This window comes from Ornithorhynchus anatinus, chromosome 12 (assembly GCF_004115215.2).
Source record: "Ornithorhynchus anatinus isolate Pmale09 chromosome 12, mOrnAna1.pri.v4, whole genome shotgun sequence".
Classification (NCBI taxonomy): Eukaryota; Metazoa; Chordata; class Mammalia; order Monotremata; family Ornithorhynchidae; genus Ornithorhynchus; species Ornithorhynchus anatinus.
Genome location: NC_041739.1, coordinates 4,419,001 through 4,439,841, shown reverse-complemented (window position 1 = coordinate 4,439,841; position 20,841 = coordinate 4,419,001).

Genomic DNA, 20,841 nt, shown 5'->3' with positions numbered 1-20,841 from the left:
GGCCTCTGTCTGACCTTATTAACTTGTACCTGCTCCAGTATTTAAAACGGTGATTGATACATACTAAGCACTTAACCAGTACCATCAAGCAAATACCTCCAAACAAAGCAATTTATACTGTATTCCGTCAGGTGCCGAATCCAGTGTTCACCACGCAGTAAATACTCAAAAAATACTGTTTATTGAGTGAAAATACCACTCTTATACTATTACTGCACTTTCCCTGTACTGCATCCATTCATTAATTCATTCAATCGTATCTCTTGAGCACTTACTGTGTGCAGAGCACTGACTAACCAATTTGGCAGCAGAGACGATCCCCACCCAACAATGGGCTCTAATCCAATAGTCACTTTATTATTATTATCAATAATCATTATAATGATAAGTGTAACATTTAAGTGGTTACTATGTGTCATACGCTGTACTAAGCACTACAGTGGATACAAGCAAATTGGGTGGGTCACAGTCCCCGTCCCACTTGGGGCTCACGGTCTCAATCCCCATTTTACAGATGAGGCAACAGAGGCCCAGAGAAGTGAAGTGACTTGCCACGGTCACACAGCAGAAAAGTGGCAGAGCTGGATTTAGAACCCATGACCTTCTGACTTCCAGTCAGAATTAATTCATTAACTCCACACTACTGTGTTGCACATTCTCACCCTCGTGCTTCTCTTCCGCCTCCGGTAGGGTGGGTATCAGTTGGGTATCGATCCATCAATTATAGTTTTGAATGCTTACTGGGTGCAGAGCTCTGAATTAAGCGTTTGGGAGAGTACAGTATAACAGAGTTGGTAATCATGACCCCTGCCCACAGGGAGCTTATAGTCTAGAGGGAGTGAGAGACATTAAAATAAATGATAAATTATTTTTAGATATTTAGATAAGTGCTGTGGGGCTGAGGGTGGGGTGACTAAAGGGTACAAATCCAAGCACAAGGATGTATATCACTTTTCACAATTGGGTGATCGAAAAAACAATAGTTAATTTCCTATTGAATTCAGGGTGGGGCAATTATACAGTTAAGGTATTTATGTCAGTAAATATCATATTTAATCTGACTTGATTTGTAAAGAATTCTACATTTGTCCCCCCAAAGTGTGCACTAAAAGAATTAGCCAGAAACTGGGAGTCAGGAAGCATGAGTCTTTATTTTTCCAATCTGATTATATTGTTTCTACCCCAGTGCTTAGAACAATCCTTGGCACATGGTACTTAACAAACACCACAGTTATTACTGTAGTCCCAAATTCTCCTTTTCTTGCTTTTGACCTTGGGCAAGTCACTTACAATTTCTCAGTGTCTCAGTTTCTTCCTATGTAAAATAGGGGTATAATACCTGCTCTCCATGACTATTAACAACCTGGATATTCTCTCCTAGTGCAGTATTCTGCACAAAGTAAACACTTAAATGTTATTAAGAGGAGGCAGCGTGGCTCAGTGGAAAGAGCCCGAGCTTGGGAGTCAGAGGTCATGGGCTCGAATTCCGGCTCCGCCACTTGTCAGCTGTGTGACTGTGGTCAAGTCACTTAACTTCTCCGGGCCTAAATTCCCTCATCTGTAAAATGGGGATTAACTGTGAGCCTCACGTGGGACAACTTGATTACCCTGCACATAGTAAGCGCTTAACAAATACCAGCATTATTATTATTCCTACAAATACTCTTAGAGAGTGAACTCCAGATGGGAACGGGACAGTATCTGATCAGCTCTTAGTTACCTCACAGATTATAGGAGCATATTAGCAGGTTCATAGAATGAAATCAATACCATCATTATTCTGATTGTTGTTATGAATCTTATGTTGTCTCCCAAATGCTCAGTACAGGAATTTGCTCTCTATAAATATCCCTCTTAATGCTGATGGCATTTGCTAAGTGCTTACTATGTCCCCAATATTCTACTAAGCACTGCAAGATAATTAAGTTGGACACAGTCCACATCCCACACAGTCTTAATTCCCATTTGACAGTTGAGATAACTGAGGCACAGAAAAGTTCAGCGACTTGCCCAAGGTCGCTCAGCAGACAAGAGGCAGAACCGGGATTAGAATCCAGGTTCTTCTGACTCTCAGGCCCCAACTCTACCCCCTGGGCTGCCTCTCTCATTATATAACGACACAGAGTAAACCACGCTCCGCGAGTTATGATGAAAAGTTATGATTTGATAGATTCCGTTCTTTCTTCCAAAGGTGGCTGCTCAGTTATCTTTGTTCAATTCGGTGTCAACTTAATATTACACAACACTCTGTGGAGTACATATAATGCAGTCACTTTGTATAGAAGGCCAGTGACAGAGAAGATTCCCTGAGGAAATATTGGAAGGCAACCACGAGGTAGAGTCAAGAACCGTGTAGAAAATGCAAGTAATTACCCTGCTTCGACCAGAAACGCCAGTCAAATCCCCAGAAATAGAAAAGGAAAAACATCTGTAGCTCTACCAGTGGGGCAATTTAATATTCAGTGCATCTTTCCAAAAGAATGTTTGGAACAATTATTAAATTATCCACACATCAAAAGTCTAGGGGTAATTATAAGTTTTCACTTCTAAGTTGTAAACATTTAGACTCATTACATACCCATAAGAAAGTCACGATAGAATGGAATTAGACTCAATTCGTTTTCTAAAAGCATGGTACTTTACTCATTTATTTTTAATGGTGTTTGTTAAGCGTTTACTATGTACCACACACTGTACTAAGCTCTGTACTAAGGACTGAGGCAGGGAGAAGTTAAGTGACTTTGCCCAAGGTCAAAGAGTGGCAGAGCCAGGATTAGAACTCAGGTCCTTCTGACTTCCAGGCCCGTGCTCTATCTACTAGGCCAAGTTGCTTTGAGAAGCCACAGCAGACAGCAGCAATAATAGCAGCAGTATTTATTGAGCACCTACTTAGGGCAGTGGAGTCTACTATGCACTTGAGAAAGTTCAACCTATCAAATGACACATCTCTTGTCTGCCAAGAACATGCACTGGAATGGAGAAAATAATGATTTTGTAGATGGAGCTGGGATATTCAGGAAAAAGAGTGGGTTAAGGAGAGAAGATATAGTTGGTTTTCGACGTGATGATCTTGAGGTTCCAGTAGAACATCCTGAGGGGCAAGAGAAAAAGGAAAGAGGGTGTCTGGGCTAGAGAGGTAAATCGTGAGTCATTTGTATTGGAGTATTCATTTATTCATTCATTCATTCATAGCTACTGAGTGGTTACTGTGGGCAGAACACTGTACTAAGTGCTTGGGAGAGGACAATATAACAATAAACGGACACATTTCCTGCCCACAACGAGCTTACTGTTTAAAGGGGGAGATGGACATTAATATAAATAACTACATTACAGATATGGACATAAGTGCTGGGGGGCTGGGACAGGGGTAAATAATGGGAACAGATTTGGGAACCAGATCCCATGTGAGCAGATGAGTTTCCCAAGAGAATGAGTGCTGAGAAAACACAGATGCTTATGGGAATCCATAATTAATAATAATGTTGGTATTTGTTAAGCGCTTACTATGTGCCGAGCACTGTTCTAAGCGCTGGGGTAGACATAGGGGAATCAGGTTGTCCCTCGTGGGGCTCACAGTCTTAATCCCCATTTTACAGATGAGGGAACTGAGGCACAGAGAAGTTAAGTGACTTGCCCACAGTCACACAGCCGACAAGTGGCAGAGCTGGGATTCGAACTCATGAGCCCTGACTCCAAAGCCCATGCTCTTTCCACTGAGCCACGCTGCTTCTCCAATTAGAAGCAGAGGATTAGCAATTAGAGGATAAGAGGTGAGAAGGGCCAGCAAATGATTCTAGGAGTTGTCTAAAAGAGGTAGGAAGAGAACCAAATACTGAAGCCGGATACTCTTTCAAAGAGTAGGGGGTTGTCATCAGTGATGAAAAGAGTCAGTCAACATTTAATAAGTGCTTACTATGTGCCAGAAACCATACTAAGCACTGGGGTGTGCACGAGGTAATCAGGTTGCCCCTGTAGGGCTCACAGTCTCAATCCCCATTTTACAAAAGAAGTAATCAAGGCCCAGAGAAGTGAAGTGACTTTCCTATGGTCTCACAGCAGACACGTGGTAGATCAGGATTAGAACCCATGTCCTCCCGACTCTCAGGCCTGGACTTGATCCATTACATCATATCCATGTACTGGACTAACCTATTCAGTCCAAATATTCACAAGTCATAGTGGAGAGTACATTGAGTTTAATGGGAGTATCATGAGTCATGCATATATATATTTTTTTAAGATAGCGAAAGCAGCATGGCTCGGTGGAGAGAGCCCGGGCTTTGGAGTCAGAGGTCACGGGTTCAAATCCCTGCTCTGCCACCTGTCAGCTGTGTGACTGTGGGCAAGTCACTTAACTTCTCTGTGCCTCAGTTACCTCATCTCTAAAATCAGGATTAAGACTGTGAGCCTCCAGTGGGACAATCTGATCACCCTGTATCTACCCCACTGCTTAGAACAGTGCTCTGCACATAGTAAGCACATAACAAATACCAACATTATCATTATTAGTAGTAATCATTTGGGCATGTATACAACACCGGGTGATTTCAGAGTTGAATTTATTTGCTCTTCAAACTCCTAAGGAATCAGGACTGCGAGTTCGCTGTGGGCAGGGATTGTCACTGTTCAATGTTTGTATCCCAAGCATTTAGTACAGTGCTCTACACACAGTAAGTGCTCATTAAATGCAATTCAGTGAACGAGCGAATGACCAGTGCCTGGATCCAGCAGGGAGCTGTCTGGGAGTTCACCGTTCGGCAAGCCGTGGCCTGGCACAGACAATCGGAAGATCGCTTTTTCCGGCAAAATTAAAGTGAGAGAACCAAGACTGGAGAAAGAAGGCAGCCCTCTCATTGTCCTCAATTAAACCGAATCGCCTTCTGCTTCCAAGAAGAGGTGGAAAGAAGTCCGGGTCACGAACCCAGATAAAATTAAGCTCGGTTTAGTCCATCCTTCACTGATAGGGGCATTACCTACTGAGCCTTCTTCAGATCAAAATCAAAGATGCTAATAAAATGTAAATATGCTTTACATAATCTCTATGGAAAATTAAACACTGGAAGGGAACTGGAGGGAACAGCTGAACCATTTCAGCCTCCAATTCATCAACTCCTAAGCCATGTTCCATTTGGATATTTTCAGGACTTTTTTTTCTCCCCCCTTTGGATGAGAAAGGAATTCTGCAGCCTCTGTATTGGAGAGGGTGAGAAATATGGAGGAAGTTCTCAATGAACGGCAACAAGCAGAGATAAAGTGCACTGACAGAGGGCGAGGGAGAGCGAAGCTTTGGTACAAAGCCACCCTGTCCTTAATAAGAATAATAACAATAATAACACATTAAGCAGTTACTCTGTGTCAAACACTGTTCTAAGCTCTGGGATAGAACAAGTTAATCAAGTCAAGCAGTCCCTGTTCCCACGTGAAGCTCCCAAACAAAGTAGGAGGGAGAACGGGTATTGGAACCCCGGGAAACTAAGGTGCGGTTGAGTCCTGACTTCCCAGAGGTCACAATGCATGTTGGAGCCAGGATTAGAACCCAGGTCCTTTGACTCCTAGGCCTTTGTTCTTTCCAGTAGGCCATGTTGCTCTTCTAGCTTCAGTCCTCATATACCCATTCATACATTCCCTGTTCTCTTTTTTATGCACTCACTATTTTTTAAGCGCTTACTATGTGCCAGGCACTGTATTACGCACTCGAGCAGATTCAAGCTAATCAGGTCGGACACAGTCCCTGTCCCACTTGGGGCTCATTGTCTTAGTTCCCATTTAACCGATGAGGGAACTGAGGCACAGAGAAGTGAAGTGACTTGCCCAAGGTCACACAGTAGACAAGCGACAGAGCCGGGATTAGAATCCAGGTCCTTCTGACTCCCAGACCCAGCTTCTATCCACTAGACCACACTGTCCTTCTCCAGCAGAGACACGCATTGAGTTGTCTCAAGGGTATAGCATTTTTAAATCAATCAATCGTATTTATTGAGTGCTTACTATGTACACAACACTGTCTTTTCAGCCTTTCATCCGATTAGACTGTGAGCACATCAGTGGGCAGGGACTGTCTCTATCTGTTGCCGATTTGTACATTCCAAGTGCTTAGTACAGTGCTCTGCACATAGTAAGCGTTCAATAAATACTACTGAATGAATGAATGAATGAATGAATCCTTTCATCTCCAGCCTGGGAGCTGATTCTCACCGTCAGACTCGGACGTGGACAAGGGACCCTATCATGGAGGAGAACATCGGCACGTTTGTGCCAGGCAAGTAGACATCATTCCTTTACCCATTCCAAATAACCATCAACAACAACCTCTGGAAAAATCAGAGCTTGAAGCTATGGGAAGCTCAAAGTTCTCCATCCTCCCTGTTGAAAGGAGATTTATAAATCAATTACCATACTTGGAAATTAATTTAATTCATAGAGGAGCCAGTGGAACTGACACAGTTCTTGGTAAGACTTTGGTAGAAGCATTTAACACCAAATGAAATTTCTAAACAAGTTTATGAAACACACACACACACACACACATATATATATATATATACATACATACATACATATAGGTGGGTGAGTGTGTATACACATACACCTGCACACACACACACACACACACACACGGGCGCGCGTGTGTGTGTGTGTGCAGGTGTATGTGTATACACACCCACCCACCTATATATATATATATATATCTATCTATATCTAATCTATCTATATCCATCTATCTATCTAGATATAGATATACATATAGATATAGATAAGATATATCTAGATATAGATAGCTATATCTATATCTATACCTATATGTATCTATATACACACACACACATATCTATCTATACCTTTAGATGATATAGATAGATAGATAGATAGATAGATAGATAGATAGATAGATAGATAGATAGATAGATAGATAGATAGAGATAGATATAGATGGATATATCTGTGTGTTTGCATTATGTATTTTTTATAATATAATGGTATTTGTTAAGCCCTTACTATGTGTCAAGCACTGCTCTAAACTTCTAAACTCTGGGGTAGACAGAAGCTATCAGTTGGACAGAGCCCTTGTCCCACATGGGGATCACAGTCTAAATCCCCATTTTATACATGAGGAAACTGAGGTACAGAGAAGTGAAATAACTTATCTAAGATCACGCAGTAGACCACTGGGATTAGAACCCAGGTCCCTCTGATTCTCAGGCCCTTGCTCTGTCCACGAGGCAACACCGTTTCCCTTTGATTCAGTATACTGCATTTTTGGAGTCCAGCCTTCGACATGTGGAGATTGGCGTGAGCAAGCGGCTTTTATCGAGCAATGAAAATACTGTGTTCTCAGAGAGAGAGAGCTGGAAGAGAGAACTGAACAGTGTTTGAGAAGGAATTCTCAGTTTCTGCCTGTTTCTCTGGTCAACTGGATTGGCTCCATCTGGGCTAAAGAATATCACTTGCGAAAGTGAGTATATACCCATAAATCGAAGCACACATACTGTTCTTCAATAATGTGTGTTTCCACATGCCTTTTGGATGACAAACTGTGAGGAAATTAGGGAATATTCTTCTAACAATCATATTTATTGAGCAGTTACCGTATGCAGAGGCCTGTACTAAGTGCTTGGAAGAGAATAATATACCAGACTTGGTAGACACTTTCCCTACCTTCAAAGAGCTTACAGTCTAGAGGGAGAGACATACATTATAATCAACTACAGTCTCAAACATAAAAGTGCGGTGGGACCGAAGGTGGGGTGAAGGGGGATGAAGCTAAACTGGAGGGGGTTGAGGAGAGAATTGGACGAGAGGATGTGAGTGAAGAAAATGTGCCCAAGTAGTTTGGAGAGAAATGGTAGGAGGGAGATGAGGTGATAACTGGAGGGAGTCCTAAGGTTGAGAGAGGGGTTTTTTTTTTGTTTGTTTCTTTGTTTTTAAGCTGGGGAGACATGATTCTTCCACCAGTGTGCATATCCCTAAATAGATATAATGGATACAAATGTATCGATACCTGGTATCTATGTACCATGCATCACATAATAGACGATAACATGTTATCTTCAAAACAAATAAAGATAGGAGAAGAAGCACTCTGATTGAGCGGACTCTTCTCAAGGCAGGCCACCATGAAAGTACAGTGTTCTGCACACAGTAAGTGCTCAATAAATATGACTGAATGAATGATGACAAATATTTCTTAACATGAGGTTCACCGAGATTCTAACTCCCACATTATAGGAGAACTGGATGTGTGCATAGAGCAGTAAACCTATTTTTTTCCTGAATTCTTTCCCTGCAGAACATGGCTAAGCAATTGGGAGAGGATGATGGAGTGAGACATACATAAATAGAGCAAAAATTATTTATAGGGAGAGAGAAAGTGGGCAGAGAAAGAGAAGGGGGAGAGGAAGAAGGGAAAGAGAGAGAGAGATGGAGAGAGAAGGTTGGGGGGCAAGAAGGGAGAAAGAGCTGATTATCTTAAATCAACCCCAACACAAAGCACATTGCTTGAAAAACAGTAAGTGCTAAATACACGTCATCATTATCGTTATTCTTAAAGGAGTCAAAACCCAAAATGGCAAACATGGTGAAATGGTCTTTTTATTCTACAGTACTAATCTCATTTCTAAGGTTCCAGTTGTGTATGTGGGCTCAAAAGAGGTGAAAGACATGTTTGAAAGCATATTAATCCTGTTGTCTGTTATTTACCTCATTGTCGGTCTCCCCCTCTAGACTGTGAGCTTAAGAATAATAATAATGTTGATATTTGTTAAGCGCTTACTACGTGCAGAGCACTGTTCTAAGAGCTGGGGGAGATACAGTGTAATCAGGTTGTCCCATGTGAGGCTCACAGTTTATCCCCATTTTACAGATGAGGGAACTGAGGCACAGAGAATTTAAGTGATATTCCCACAGTCACACAGTTGACAGGTGGCAGAACAGGGATTCGAACACATGACCTCTGACTCCCAAGCCCAGGATCTTTCCACTGAGTTATGCTCCTTCTCTAACTATAGCTTAGTGGGGACAGGGACCAATATCCAGCAACTCTTTTATACTGTGCTTTCCCGATCGCTTACTATAGTGCACTACACTCAGAAAGCGCTCAATGAATGTGATTGATTGATTTTCTTCCTAACACATCGCCTATGGTGTCTTTTGTTTTGTTATTTGTAAAGCACGCTGCGTCGAGCACTATCCAAGGGCTGGGTTAGATACGAGTTCATCGAGCTGGAGAGAATGTCACAGACTAAGTAAGAAGGAGAACAATATCGAATCCCCATTTGGCAGTTGAGGAAACTGTAACAGTTCACAGAAGGAAATGAGAAACCAGTCAAAAAAGGGAATCCTTTCCTTGTTTGATTTGACCTAATGTTTTCGCTTTCATCTCCAGTACTACTGCCATGAACTAAAATTGAAAAAAATATATATATTAATTCAAGACAAAGACAAGTGACTCACTTATTGGTGATACTAAATTCCTCCATCCTACTGTGTTAATTGGGCCAAAGAAATAACCACAGAAAGGGCTGCCATATCTATTACCGTTCAAGTAATAGCTTTCCCAACCCTGCTGTATATATTTATATTCTCATGCTGCTAAATAGACACTATGTCTGCATGATTACAGATCCGTGGCAGACGGATCAGCAAATTGGAAGGCTCACCGTGATCCAGGCCTCCTTGTGGCCGTGAGACAACCTCCTCAGAGAAGCCACGTGGCCTATGGAAGGAGCACAGGCATGGGAGCCAGTGGTCCTGGGTTCTCATCCTGCCAGTTTTTGACACATAGTAAAATGCCACAGTTACGACCCAGTCCCTGTCACATATGGACCTCATAGTCTAAGGATAAGGGAGAATAGTGAAATTCCTATCCAACTCCCATTTTTTCAGTGGAGGAATGAGTTGCACCTAGAAGTCAAGTGACCCTCACAGCAGCCACATGGGGGAACTGGGATTAGAACCCAGGTCCTCTGATTTCCAGGCCCCGTGTTCTTTCCACTAGGCCACACTGCTTCCACAGGACTCTACTTGTAGGGAATCGGTGTCTTCTACAGTGAAGGTTTATCCCTGTTGTCCCTGGATAAAAATTCATATGTTTAGGCAAAAAAAAAGGATGGGTCATCCATGGGGAGGAGATCCAGATGGAAGGGGGAAATGTATGGAGCTAAAGGGGATGGAGGAGGAGGAAAAGGGGAAAATTCCGAGAGCGGATTCCATGGGGCTCGTGGAGAGGAGGGAGGGAGAGCGAGATGGGGGTGTCCCGAGATCTCCCTGTTAATGTGATCAAAAGTAGATTCCGCTTCAAGTCACTGAGAAGGATAAGGACGGCATCTCAGAAGTCCGATCGAGAAGCTTGAAGTTACGACTGAGATTTGAGGAGCAGCACGGCTTACTGGATGGAGCTCGGGCCTCGGAATCAGGAAGACCTGGGTTCTAATCGCATCTCCGCGGCATCCACGAGAAGCAGCGTGGCTCAGTGGAAAGAGCCTGGGCTTGGGAGTCAGAGGTCATGAGTTCGACTCCCAGCTCTGCCACTTGTCAGCTGTGTGAGTGTGGGCAAGTCACTTCCCTTCTCGGGGCCTCATTTACCTCATCTGTAAAATGAGGATTAACTGTGAGCCTCACGTGGGACAACCTGATTACGCTGTATCTACCCCAGCACTTAGAACAGTGCTCTTGCACATAATAAGTGCTTAACAAATACCAACATTATTATTATTCACTGGATCACCTTGGACGAGTCACTTTACTTCTCTGGTCCTCAGTCGTCTTAGATGAAAAATGTGGATTAAGCACGTGACTTTATCCAACCTGCTTAAATTGTATCTACCCCAGTGCTTAGAACAGTGTTGGGCATAAGATATGTCCTTAATTACCATAATAATGATCATTTGACCCCAGGAAAAAGAGGATTATCTAGCATTCCTTCCCCATTGATGGTGATTATCAAGCATCTCTCTATGCACATCTCTACCACTAAGCACTTAAGGGATTTCAGGAGAGTTGGAAGATGGGACCCCCGTCCTCAAGGATCTTACAATTAAGTTTACAATGTAGTCCTCATTGTGATAAGGCTTGGGGCCGCCTTCATCCTTTTTGGTGTGTTCTGAATAGGGACCAAAGAGGTCCCACCAAGCACTGCTTTGAGTAGAAAAAACACAGTCTTCCAAAATGAACTCCATGATTAAAAACATATATCTCTACAGAAATGACTGTAAACCCGTCAATGGGCAGGGATTATCTCTATCTGTTGCAGAATTGTACATTCCAAGTTCTTAGTACAGTGCTCTGCAAATAGTAAGCGCTCAGTGAATACTACTGAATGAATGAATGAATGAAATGACAGCCATCGCTAAGCATTCACGGCATGAGCATGTGCAAATTTTCAGACCCTTACTGGTGTGAAAAGGAAAAAAAAAAAAAAAAAAAAAAAACCCAATCTCCACACAAGTCTCTTCAGAACCTAACTAGCTATGCAACAGAAATTTCCATTTAAAATCTGTTTTGCCTTCCCATCCCCTGCTGGTTAATTCTCAGATTAGCCTTCCGCTTAATGTTGAGCAATTCCCAGGGTTTCCACAGCTTACCTTGAAGTAAACCTCAGAGAGTAGCAAACCCAGAGGTCTTGGGTCCTGAGCAAAGAATCAAGTTTCTCTTAGTCAGATCTCCTGAACTCTTGTGTAAACCGAGAATTCATTATGCTGCAGGTGGCCCAAGACTTAATATGTCAGCTAATAATCTATTAATGTCTCCCCCACACTCACAAATACACGATAGTTTATTGAATAAAGATAGAGTTCGTGTTTGGACTCCGTAGATTGGATTTCATTGTCAAATATCAAATATGGACACAAGTCCTATATTTCGTTAGTGGCGGCAATTTGAGCCCGGAAGTCTGACGTGCCAGGAATTCGGCAAGTATCTTTTATGATGGAAGAGGGAAAAGCGAAAAAAAACCACAAAAATAGGAGATGAAAAGGAAATTAAGAACAGTAGAGCTGGGACGGATTAAAGAAGAGCTATCAGAGGGCCGGATCTTAGATGAGCTAAAGCAGCAACTAACTGGGTCAGCTCTGATTTAGAAAAAAAAAAAAAAAAGCCGCTCTTCTACAAGAGTCAGAAAGGGATATAGTCATAGCGAAAAATGCTTTTGTCGACAGTGTCTTTCATAATCTCGACTTACCAAAGACTTCATCCGGATCCGTGCCGTTCCATTTCATCCGCATCTCAATTTTCATTGTCCAAAGGATTGATTCAATCTGTTTTCTTAAAAGCAGTGCCTGCTCTACAATCGTGCCAATTCGAATTAGCTTTGAAATCATCTTGTAATGTACTCCGCAGTTTAGAGCAGGTTAATTTTTAAGGTGAAAACGTTGAAAGGGTGCTAGAAAGATTACATTATTAAATATTTAATAATGTCATTACCTAAAATTTAGGCAATGTCTACCTAACCTCTAGAGGAAAGTGCATCTCTTCACACCAGTCCTCGAAGCACTAAACAGGTCCGTGGAGGGCTTTGTGCTTTTTTCATAATTTAATAATGTGGTTTAAGTTGTTGCAAGCTTTGCAAAATAAAGTGTACGAGCACAGATGCGACTGTTAATTAAAAAGTCTCTTGTGAGAGCAAATGTTTTCCGTGTGATGTTTCGCACAGGTTTTTGTCATTTAGGAAACTTTGAGCCTACAAAAATGTGAACTTGCAAACGTAATGAAGAGGGGTGACTAGCTGCTTCCCCATCACTCAACAGAGTGGAGAAAAGTCGAAGAAAGTTTCATGGAAGCTTAAGAGCTTTTCCTTGCCCCGAAATATTCCACCGCCAGCAAAGACAAGATTCATCCCTGATTTTTGACATGGAAACTTTGTAGTAAAATCACTCATTTCTAAATCCAAGAGGAGTCGGGGTATTTATATCTTTTAGCTATCTTTAGATTACTTGCTTTCAGGAGGAAGGGAGGGGGGGAGAAGGTATGGGGATGATTTCGTAAGCAATTGTATTTTTTCCACGTAAATCTCAGGACAGGAAGAAGTCAAGAGCCTTGTAAGACATCGTGAGGCAAATAACATAAATTCCCTACTTAGAAGTAGTGGGGAAAAGGTTTTGCACTTTAGGAAAAGAATGTTGCACAAGATCTACAGAATATTCTACAACGCTTTGTTGTTGCTGTTGTTGAATACACGTCACGGTGACTGAAACAAAACAGGAATGTAGCTACAAGCTGTGTTTACTTGCACATCGTCACGGGTGAAGACAGAATGGTGCTTTCTTTGTTCAGGCTTGGGAGGCCTACGTGTTAAAATCACGAAAAAAGTTCCGAAGACTCAGTTACTGCACCATCACCCAGATTTTTCTAGTGCATAAAATGGTCCCCCGTAATGTTCCGCATTTTGGAAGCTGCATTAACGCTTCCAACTGTGAAAGAGACCATCCGGTGCTTTGAAGTAATAGTTTATTAAATGGTTCCCTCATCACAGGGAAAATCTCCTACTAAGTATTTGGAATTCAGTTAACGCAGACTCTAACTACTAGCTGGGTCACGATATCCATTTGATTGTTTTTTCTTATCCTTTTTTTTTGGTTGAATGGTACTTATTAAGCCATTACTGTATGCCAGGCACAGTCCTCAGCTCTGGGACCGATACACAATGGATAGGGCACTTTGGTGTAATAATGAGCTGGGACACCTGAACGCTGTGCAAAACACTGTGTTGGCATTCTTGGAAATAAATCTATTTTAAAACTGTAAATGCCCACGCATTGGTTTCATTCACTGACACTCCCTACGCTAAGACAAATGTGCATTTCATATAACTGGATTGTTTGTTTGTCGGTCTTTTTCCATAGCCACAGTATATTCTACTCTTGCAGACGTTTACCCATCTAACATTTCATATTTCCCAACATGCCATAATACCCTGAGAGCATGCACTCCAGAATCCACACCTGCTCTGTGGAAGAACTCTCTCTCTCTAAATTTTTTAAATAGTCTCTGTTCCAAAGCTCAAGTAAACAGAAAAACCACTCAGAAACAGAGGGAGATGATAATAGATAAGCCACATTACTTTGAGGGTTTCCTTTAAAATTTTATGGAAAATGACTGTAATATTAATGTCTTGTACAGTTTTATCGAGATAAATCATACCCCGTATCTGGTGTTTCAAGCGCTTCTTGATCTAAAAGTATGGATTTATATATTGTGGGAAAATAAAAGACTATGTACTGAAATTTAAGGAAAGTGAGAATAGTTGTAAAAGAAAAAAAAAATACCATTTTCAAAGCTGGGGTTAAAATACAGATCGTTGGCAAATATGGGGAAGAGCTTTCTTAGAGAATTAAAATCCATCGAACGGATCCTCCAGTTTGAGACAAAGGATATCTTGAAGGTATCGTTCTAGTCTGAGAGCATGTTCTTTGCCCAAGTGATCCTAGTAATATGATTTGAGAGATTTGCTGCCCCAGCTTAATCACCTAGTGCCAAAGTGAATATCCACATCTATGTGAGGGGGACGGGGGAGAGGAAATTTCACAAAAGGGGAAACAATTCAGATTTAAGTTCAAACGTCACTTCATTTCAACCCACGTTCTCAGTCTGTCAGCAAATCCTGTCAGTTCTAACCTCATAACATCTCTAGAATCCACCTGTTCCTCTTCACCCATCCTTGATTCTATTTATCTTGATGATGTTGTCTTGTTTTTGTTTTGTTCTGTTTTGCTTTGCCGCCTGTCTCCCCTGATTAGATGGTGAGCCCATCATTGGACAGGGACTGTCTCTATCTGTTGAGGAATTGTCCATTCCAAGTGCTTAGTACAGTGCTCTGCACATAATAAGCACTCAATAAATACTATTTAATGAGTGAATGAATCCAGACTGCTACTAAAAACTGGTCTAAGAATTCATATCCCATCTTTACTAGTGGAACTGCCTGCCTTCTGTCTTTCCCCAACTCCAGTCCATATTTTAATCTGCTTCCTGGATCATTTTCTTAAAAAAAAAGATACTCATTCCCCCACTCCTCAAAAACCTCCAGTGGTTGCCCATCCACCTCCACATCAAACCAAGGCACCTTGTCCTGTCTTATGCTGTCAAGTCGCCTTTGACCCATATGACGCCATGAACACATCTCTTCCAGGCCCCACCTCCATCTGCGATCGTTCTGGTAGTGGATCCAGAGAGTTTTTTTGGTCAAAGTACGGAAGTGGATGACCGTGGCCACCTTCCGCACAGTAAACCTGAATCTTCATCTTTGATTCTCTCCAATGCTGTTACTGCCCAGAACAGGTGATTTTTGATTTGTAACAGATGGCCTTCCACTTGCTAACCACTGCCCAAGCCAGGAATGAAATGGGTAGGCCTCTGCTTGACTCTCCCTACTGTAACTGAGAGTGGTAGAGGACTGGGAACTCTCCGGGTGTGACCCTGAAAGGGGAAAGGAGCCTTACCTTCATCTTTAAGGCCCTTTTTCATCTCTTTCCCTTCCTACTGTGTCTGGTCTCCTACTATAACCCAACCTGGACATTTTGCTCCTCTAATGCCAACCTATTCCCTGCACCTTGGTCTTGTCTATCTCTCCACCATCCCGCTGTCCATATCTTTTCCCTGGTCAGGAACTCCCTCCCCCTTCCTATCTGACAAACCATCAGTTTCCCCTCCTTCAAAAGCCTCCTAAAATCCCATCTACTCCAAGAGGTCTTACCTGACCAAACCTTTAATTCCTTATCTAAGCCCTCCTTCCTTTGACACCTATATCCTTGGGTCTGTACCGCATAGAGGGTTTGATATTTACTCCTTTCTCAGCCCCAAAACACAAACATACCCATCTGTGATCTGTTGAATTATCAGTGGTATCTATTGAGCCTTTAATATGGCTAGAACACTGTATGCTTGGGAGAACATAATACAAGAGTGGGTAGACATGTTCCCTGCTCACCAGAAGCTATTTTACTATGTCCCCCTGCCTAGTTTGTAAGCTCCTTGTGGGGAGGGACTGTATCTACTTGGTTTTATTGTACTCTCGTAACCATTAGGTAAAATGCTTGGCATACAGAGACCGATCAATAAATACCACTGATTGAAAAATACCACTGCATGAAAAATTCCCCCTCTAGAATGGGATCTCGCTGTGAGCAGGGAATGCCGCTGTTTATTGTCGTATGGTACTTGCCGAAGCATTTAGTGCAGTGCTCTGCACACAGCGGGTGTTCAATAAATACGATTGAATGGATGCATGACTTAGCTGTGCAAAGCATACATAACAAGAAGATGCCCCTTCATTCTACTTCCTGAGAAGTTACATAGCAGGTCAATCTCCTTCCTTTTGCCCCTCAATTCAGGGAGTATTGGACTTCAATAAACATATATTAAATATTTATTTCATCATAAAATTATATCATACTATACAAATTATATTTTACACAATAAATTATAAACATAAATGAATTCTATTAAGGATTATGTAAATTAATATATCAGATTATAAATCATTTTATACATTATATTATTATAATGTGTTATTTTAATATTTATTAAATATATAATGGTTTTTGTTAAGCACTTACTATCTGCCAGGGACTGTATTAAGCACTGGGGTAGATATCAAGTAATCAAATTAGACACTAGTACTTGTCCCATAAGGGGCTCACAGTCTTAATCTTTCTTTTACTAATGAGGGAACTGAGGTCCAGAGAAGTGAAGTGATTTGTCCAACTCACACAGCAGAGATGAGGCATAGCAAGATTAGAACCCGGGTCCTTCCGAATCCTAGGCTGGTGCTCTATCTATATTCCTTGGGCTGAAAATACTAAAATTTTACTTAAAAGTTTTCGGGTTGGCTTAGAGTTTCTTTCATTTACTTTCAAACATTCTGACGGTCTGCTGTTTTAATAAAGTTTTACAGGTATCTCCTTGCAATGGTGTCAATAGGCAGGGAAAACCAGACTCGTAGAAAGAGATGGGTCCCTTAGGGAAGGGTGAATGTTTAATGTGGTCCCCGGGGAAGATTCCGTTGGCTCCCAGGTTGCTCCTTTGATGTGGATTTCCCTGACGGAACAGCATAGAATTGCACGGTCCAAGGCCGGTAGGATGAAACTCCTTGAGTAAGCGTGGAAGCACGCCTCTTGATGAATCCACCCGCGTGACCACTGATTCTAGTCAACGATCAACGAGTACAAAATAAGTGAAAAGGAATAACTCAAATAGAAACAGCAAAACTAAAATCAATAATGACAAATAATAGCAATAAAATAATGATAAATGCCAAGGACACTAAAAAAGGAAAAAAGGGAATATAAGTTGTGGAAACATATCTACTACCCTGGAGTACCCTCCCAAGTGACCGGTGCTGTGCTTTATATGGAGGTGACGCTCAGTAAACGGTACTGATTGGATTAGCTGGGGGTGTTCTCTCCTTCCAGGGAACAGATATGAAACTCTGGCAAAGGCTCGAGTCATGTTCACCAAAGGACTGGAAAAAAAAATTGAACATGGGTTGCTGATCAGGGTTTTTTTGCAACATGGAGCCCTGTGTGTGACCTGTTGTGTGACCTTGGGCATGTCACATAACTTCTCTGTGCTTCACTTACCTCATCTGCATCCAACCTGATTTGCTTGTATCCACCCCGACATAGTACAGTGCCGGGTACACAGTAAGCTCCTTGTGGGGAGGGACTTTATCTACGTACTTAATAAATTGGGAAGCAGCGTTACCTAGTGGATAGATCCCGGGCCTGGGAATCAAAAGGTCCTGGATTCTAATCCTTGATCCTCCAATTGTTTACTGTACGACCTTGGAGAGGTGACTTCACTTTTCTGGGCCTCAGTGGCCCGGTATTCCTATGGAGCCTATGGGAAAGTCCGGCCGTTCTGGAAGGCCGGGCAACATCATAATATAAACTATGAGCGGGTCCATCCATAACCACTGAAAACAGCCCATTTATCACATCATCTTGAAGGATTCTGCCCGAATTACATTCCGTCCGGCAAAATGCACCAACCCAGTGGGGAAGACACCTGGGTCCTAATCTCGGCTCCCGTCTGTCGCGTGACCCTTGGCAAGCTGCTTAACTTCTCTGTGACTCAGTTTCCTCCTCTAGAAAATGGGCGTAAAACATCTGTTTTCTTTCCCTCATTTGGTGATACCCTTGGGGAAAAGGGACTGGGTCAGACCTGATAAGTTTTATGTGGAGCGAGGCCTGTGACCAATCCTATTAGCTTGTAACAACCCCAGAGTTTAGTATAGTGCCTGGCACGTGGTGCTTAACAAATACCAAAATTATTATTAATATTATTAATTTTTACCCACTTTAAAACTTGGCATATGGCAAGCAATTACATGAGTTGTACTGATTCCATCACTTGACACATATAAGCAGGTATATTTTGTTTTTGTATTTGGTAAATGTTTAGTATGTGCCGGGCGTTATACTAACTGTTGGGTTTTAAACAGGTTAGAAATAGTCTTTGACTCACATGAGGCTCACTGTCTTAATCCTAGTTTTATGTATGGGGGCGACTGAGGCCCAGAGAAGTGAAGTGACCTTCCCGAGGCAACACAGCAGACAAATGGCAGAGCTGGGATTAGAAACCCAGACCTTCTGACTGTCAGGCCCATGCTCTAGCCACTATGCCATGCTGCTTTCCAGTTTGTGAAGTGCTTACTATGTGCCAGGCACTGTACTAAGCAATGGGGTGGATAGAAACAAATCAGGTTGGACACAGTCCCTGTCCCACGTGAGGCTCACTGTCTTAAACCCCCATTTTAGAGATGAGGGAATTGAGGCCCCAAGAAGTGAAGTGATTTGCCCAAGGCCATACAGCAGGCAAGAGGGAGATCTTGGAATAGAACCCGGGTCCTTCTGACTCCGGGGCCCGTGCTCTATCAACTAGCCAATGTGGCTTGCAGACCACATTAGCAGTTGTGGTATTTATTATATGCCTATCATGTCCCGAGCACTGGCTAAAATATTTGAGAGGGAAGAGAATTAGGAAACATAATATTTTAGTACATGTACTCTGCACACAACAAACAGTCAATAAGACCTTTGATTGACTGATCCCTACTCTCGAAAAGATTAAGATCTACTGCGGGAGACAGACATTGAAAGGCCTTCCAGTAAGTCAATCAATCAAATGAATTTATTGAGCACTTACCACATGCAGAGCACTGTGCTGAGTGCTTGGGAGAGAGCAACAGAACTAAATTAGTGGCCACATTCCCTGCCCCTAATGAATTTGGGGAGCTACGAGTACCCAAGGGTTTAGGAGATGGAGAGGTCGCAGGGAGGGGCTCAGTTAGGAGTGATGAGACATCTTCCAGACGAGAGGAGATGTCAGAAATGATCCTCTGGTGTGAACTCAGTTTTACAGCAGGCCACAATAAAGGTGAAAATGTGTCCTGCTGTGAAACTGGGTTCACACCAGGGGATGGTTTCTCTTTTAGTTTCCCAAAATCTTCTCTCTTTTCACCCTTATTAGTCTTGAACAACGTTGATATTGCACCTTATTTTCTGTCCCCATCCAAGTGATCGCTTTGGTCTGCATTGTGGTCCAGGACTATTGCTGATTTTGGCCACTGCCTTGACGTCCCAATGCCCTTCCTGCCTCTATCCAATCCCAGTCACAAAGGCTAGATGGGATGTGAGCTCCTCCACCAACAAAAAGATTCTGGGAAATGTGTGCGGCCTGTAATCATACCTTACCCAGAGGATGTTTCGGGAGTGGAGGGGAAAGATGAGGGGAGTGGCACGAAGAATCTCTTCATTAACCCCTACCTATTCATTTTGTTGATGATTTTGTGGTTTTGATTCGACACACTTTTATAAAGATATCTGTTAAGCGCTTTCTAGGTGTCAAGCACTGATCTAAACTGGTCTTGGGGGTCACAAACTAAGTGTGGCCTAATGGATAGAGCACGGGGCCTAGGAGTCAGAAGCTCATGGGTTCTAATCCGACTCCACCACTTGCCTGCTGTGTGGCCTTGGGCAGGTCACTTAACTTTTCTGTGCCTCAGTACCTTGATATGTAAAATGGGGGTTAAGACTGGGATCCCCTTGTGGGTCAGGGACTGTGTCCAACCTAATTATCTAGTATCTACCCCAGCGCTTAGAACAGCATCTGGCCCATATTGAGTGCTTAACACATATTATAATTATTATTCTACATGCTCCTTCTCCCCACTCATATTTTAAATGAGCATAGGTCAGGATCGCCGAGCATTCAGCATCGTGCTTTGCACATCGGAAATATTTAACAAACGGCTCCTGTAATAAGAATAATAATAGAGGCTTGAATGCAGATTATTTCAAGTCACTGGAATTGGTGACATTTAATCAACCAAAACTTTCAGACAATCATCTTAGAAAACTCCCAAGTGTTCTCTGCTTTGATCTGAAGAATTCCCCTACTGCTTATTCTAAGTTCTGCCTGCCCCCCAGTTATTAAATACTCATTTAATTTTATGTGCATTTAAGAGAAAGAGGACATAACTAATAGTAATTGTTATGCCCAAGGACTTCCAAATGACTCACATGCATTGATTCATAATCAATAGCAGTATGAAGTTAACCAAATGGTGCTTAAATATTTCCTAAATATCGGAAAAATATAAAATTAAGAAGCTACACAATGCAATTAGAAAATGCATTTTGCCCTTACTAAGCTTCCAAGTTTTTTTTTTGTTTTTTTATTCTTCTTCTGTTGGGAAGGACTTTCTTCTGCCCTTTCCGGAAACACTAAGTCATAAATATATTGCTTAATAAACAATATCCAGAGAAACTCTCATCAGTTTAAGGAAGGAGAACTGCCTCCATAATGAATTTACATCTGTATTTCTGCTACAAAATGGATTTCCAG